The 4,675-nt window shown below is 54.4% G+C and overlaps 2 non-coding genes across 2 annotated transcripts; both read right to left on the bottom strand.

Annotated features, from left to right (window-relative positions):
• Positions 1-1,316: 1,316 nt before the first annotated feature.
• On the bottom strand, positions 1,317-1,398 carry TRNAS-AGA (transfer RNA serine (anticodon AGA)). The gene has a single exon. It is a non-coding gene; the product is annotated as a tRNA-Ser (tRNA).
• A 2,999-nt stretch (positions 1,399-4,397) lies between these two features.
• On the bottom strand, positions 4,398-4,469 carry TRNAQ-CUG (transfer RNA glutamine (anticodon CUG)). The gene has a single exon. It is a non-coding gene; the product is annotated as a tRNA-Gln (tRNA).
• Between the last annotated feature and the right edge of the window lie 206 nt (positions 4,470-4,675).

Genomic DNA, 4,675 nt, shown 5'->3' with positions numbered 1-4,675 from the left:
ATTCCCGGCACGCCCGGGCCTCCGCAGGCACCGGGAGTCCAGTCCCAGCGCGAGGCGGCGCCCCTTCCTGCCGGGCCAGGCGAGCGCCTTCTCCGGCCGACCGCGTGCTTCGAGGGCCGGCCCGGGCGTGTGCGGGCGCGCCCAAGTCCGAGAGGCGCACGGAGAGCGCGTTCTCCTCCTCTCTCCCTCGCTCCCTTCATTTCTCTCTGCAGCGCACACACGCTCTATGGCGAATTTGGTGAATTAGATACACGAAACTAGTGAAAGGCTCCATTTATCTAGGCTGGATACCCGCAGTGCGGTTGCGTGGTAATTCCACCTCTCGTGTCCGAAGAAACTGCCCAGGTGTTTTGCGCAGTGGCTGTGTTGTCTCAGCCCCGCCGTGACTGTAGCATCTTCCTGGTAAGTACATCGGGGTATCCTGTTGTGGCTTACTTGGCACTGCTCTCATGGTTAATGACGTGGAGCATAGTTCATGTGCTACCTGTCACCCTCATGCTGTCATGAAATGCCTCTTATCTGTTCTTTAGGCTGATTGTTGATTGGCTGAGTTTTGAGAATTACGTACATGTTTGCTGGCCTTTGTCAGATACATATGGTTTGTGCCTATTTCCTCCCAACTTGTAGCTTGTTCTTATAACCTCTGAACAGGGTCTTTTTTGTAAAGTCAGGGTTTTTTGGTACGTTTTTGCTATAGGGCTGTGCACTCGCAGGAAAGAGGCAGAGGCAACAGGAAGGAAGGGAGAAATGCCAGGTCCAGGACTGGAGCCATGGTCACCCACGTGAGAGTGTCCAGCGCCTTACACACCACGCCACCTGCGGGTCCCCTGGTGTGGTTTTCAAGTGGGGAAGGTCTGGGACTCCAACTGCGGTTGGTCATCTGGGAGTACAGCACCTTAACCACCATGCCACCTGCTGGCCCCAACTCTGAAAATTTAACAAAAGTCATATGATTGTGGAGAAAAGTGTGGTTGGCCGTGCGGGCGCCTTGGTTTCCAGTCATGTGAAAGCAGAATATTTTTGCTGTCTTAGAGTGGCATCAACAGTGGGCCCTCCTTCACTCACCCCACGAACAGGATGGGTTTGCTTGAAGCCTGAAGCAAGCATGGCATTGCGGAGTGGCCTCGCTCAGGCAGAGGGAGATGTGAGCGTTAGGAGGTGCGAGGAGTAAAACGAGTGCAGTCCAGGAGAAGGTTGGGGTCCTGTGGCAAGGAGAGGTGAGCAGGTCAAGTACAGTAATAGGGAAGGAGCTTCCTGTTCCAGGCCTCAGGCGAGGAAACCAGTCAGGCAGGATGGAGTGAGCGTGAAATAATAATCGTAGTCGGCAGGATTCGAACCTGCGCGGGGAAACCCCAATGGATTTCTAGTCCATCGCCTTAACCACTCGGCCACGACTACACATAGGCAGCACTCCTACTTCAAACGGCATAAGTGCAGTGAAATTCAGCTCTCCTTCAAGGATCTGGCCAGGTCTCGGAAGGTGTGCCCCAATGATGCCTAGTTGCTGTGTGGGCTAGACGACTGTCAGGCTGTCCACCCAACTGGGAAGCCATGACGTTGTCCCCAAACTGAAGACCCCTTGTTCCCATGGGTTTGGGGATGGGACTCCCTGCTCTGTCAGCCTGTGAGGGGATCCTTGAGGTGCACTGCACAGCCGGGACAGACCTCAACACTGGCTGCGGAATTATGAGTAATAACAACAATTTTAAATACCAGAAGTGAAGTTCTTTATCATCAAAATAAAGTGTCAGCATCCACAAAGCAGAACGTTCTACAGCTACAAAGCTGATGAGGTGTGCTTCTATGTCTGATATGAAATACACCCCAGGACATAGTTTTCAGAGAAACAACGGCGTATCTGGTTTGCGTTGCTGGGCGGGTTAAGGAGGCTGGTCCCGGACCCAGTGGCTTGACAAACACCGGCGTGCGTGTGCGTGTGTGTGTGTGTGTGTGCCCATGATCTCGAGGAGAATGGAGAAATGAAAACGCTGGCCGTGCCCCGTGGGGGTGCTTTCTCACTTTCCCCCTCGGTCTCCTTCGGTGCACATGCCCTGTAGTGAATTTTAAAATAAAATAAGTGTCCGCTTTCTTGAATTATAATGGCTATCCTGAAGCCTGTATTTTTCTTGAGTGTTTACTGTAATTGCCTCTTCGAGGGGAGACTTTGCATTTCAGAGTCGTAGCTATCTCGCAAATAGCATTTCATTTGGACGTTCTGTTGCTGTTGAAATACCGTCAAAACAAATATCAGGAGTGTCAATATCTAAGAAAAAGTGAGAGATTACTTGGTCGCCTACGTGGCTAAGACTTCTGGACCACACCAGAATACCAACGGGGTTAAAGGAGACTAGCGAGGAGCAGTGCCGGGCCCAGCACCAGCGATATCATCGGAGTCAGTTTCCACCTGGGCAACTGCCCTGTCCCGAAGCGCGACTACCCGGGCTTCGAGGAGCGGAAGTGACTTAAGTAGTCTAGGTCTTTAAAAACATGCTCGGGATCAGCAGTTGGAGTAATGGCTATGTTGTTGGGCTCCCATGTAGTCGACTGTGGTTCGAGTCCCTGCCCTGGTGACTTAAACTCACGCCGGGCGTGTGCGCATGTGTGTGCGTGTGCCCAAGATCCCAAGAGGAGAATGGAGGAGAGGGGATTGCAATGTGGCCAACCCCCCTGTGATTTCTGTCTCTGCCTCTCTCTGTCTCTCTGGCAAGCACATGTGCCCTATAGGAAAAAAAACCTCTTGCCACCAGGCAGAGTGAGGCACGAGCATGACACAGTCTCACAGAAAGTCCCTGTGACTCACAGCACCTGTGGCTCTGGGACTCGCTCTCCCCTGCGGCACCTGGCCCCGAGTCACACTCAGCCGCCCACCCTGACCTGGAGTTCCCAGCCTCTGTCTGTCAGAAGTAAGTGCTGGCCTTTAAGCCACCCAGGATGTTTGTTTCAGCTGCCCGGACCAAGCGAGCTCTCCTAGCCGCTGGGCAGCCAGGATGCCGGCCTGAGCCCTAAGCTTTGCCATTCCGACTCCCAAGGCAAGACGTCTTCAGAGAAACGTTCACAAGGAGCTCACGCAGACCCGTAAAGCTGGAAAGATAGGCCTTGATGCGTTTAGGGGCCGTGAGGACGCAGGGCCCAGCATGCCGCTCCACACCAGGGAACACAGCACTGGTGGCTGACACTGCGCGGTGCACAAGGAATTTTTAAACCCAGAGTGGTAGTGTATAAAATGACAGCTGAAAGTTTTAAAGTCTAACTAAAATCTATGGTCACAGAGAATCAGGGATTTCCAGTGGATGTAACCTACAACCAATTCATATTATATACAGAAAGGGAGCACATGAGCTGTGGTATAGCCACGCCGCGGAGTACTATACAGCGGCTAACAGGGAGAGTGGGAAGAGAGGGTACACGCTGCTGCATGGGATGAGAGGAACAGTAACTAGGGCCAGTGTGTGGTGTAGCGGTGACTCACTGGACTCCCACGTGGCTGACCACGGTTCGAGCCCTGGACCAGGTGGCTTGAAATTCACACTGGGTGCATGTGTGTGTGTCCAAAATCCTAGGAGAATGGAGGAGAAGGGATGGTGGTGTGGACATGCCCCCCCCCGGGGGGGGTGATTTCTCATTTTCCCTCTCTGTATCTCTCTTTGTGTGTCTCTCCAGCGAGCACACGTGCCCAATGGTAAAAGCAAACAAACAAAAAGAATAAGAGTAACTTCGGCAGTTTGAAGCCAAGAAAGGAAGACTTGGCATACACAGCCTGCGAGCCCGTACTTGGCCTAAATCATACAATCTTTGGGGTCACTACTGGTGAGCTCGCGCTCAGGAAATCGCGTGGCTTGTCCTGGGAGGCCCAGCGACCCCTTGGCCTTGCTGTAAGTTGTCAAATGCAAACGTGTGGTAGAAACAGGGTCACTTACGATAGGTGACATCTAGTTCCGTGGACACTCCGAGGTCAGTCTACGACTTCGTGGGGCGTGTTTGGCACAGACAGCAGCCCTCTGTGGTCATTTAGGTCACACACAGGCCCACGGGACACCAGGCATGCAGCAGAGGGCGTGGACCCAGACACCTGTCCACAGGGGGCCCAGGGCTCCAGGTTCCCTAGAGTATTGTTATCAGAACCTGAAATGTGTCACCGATCTTCACTTCTTCGTGGGAAACGAAGAGCCTAAGCACTCCTGTGGCTGAGCCTGATGAGGCCGAAGGCCTCCTTGTCTCTGGGTAGAAAAGTAGCCCTCAGTCAGGGCAGCACCCGCTGGGCATGGGCGAGGCCCCTGTTCTAACACACAGCGGGTGTTTGGGGGGCCCACACGGAGTTCAAGCCACCTTCCACTTCCCCTCCCCCTCCGAGGATTCCCCGGCCACTCCTAAAAGGACTTATTCAGAAAGAAAAGCTCAGGTTCCACCGAGATTTGAACTCGGATCGCTGGATTCAGAGTCCAGAGTGCTAACCATTACACCATGGAACCACACGGTGGCACTCGTGCTGGCGCTGCCCTGACAGTCCCGGTCGGTCTCTGAGCGCACCCGCCCAGCCTCCGTTCCTCCGTGTGTCGCCCAGCTCAGCAGCTCCCGCGCGCACGTGTTTTTGCTCCAAAGCCCGGGGCAAGTGGGTCTGCAGCGGCGGGCGCGGCGGGTCTCCTGCTCAGCCGGCTCGCCCAGGCCCCTGCAGCCC

Source organism: Tupaia chinensis, unplaced genomic scaffold (genome assembly GCF_000334495.1).
Source record: "Tupaia chinensis unplaced genomic scaffold, TupChi_1.0 Scaffold140356_1, whole genome shotgun sequence".
In the NCBI taxonomy this organism is placed as follows: domain Eukaryota; kingdom Metazoa; phylum Chordata; class Mammalia; order Scandentia; family Tupaiidae; genus Tupaia; species Tupaia belangeri.
This window is presented reverse-complemented; position numbering and strand designations above follow the sequence as displayed.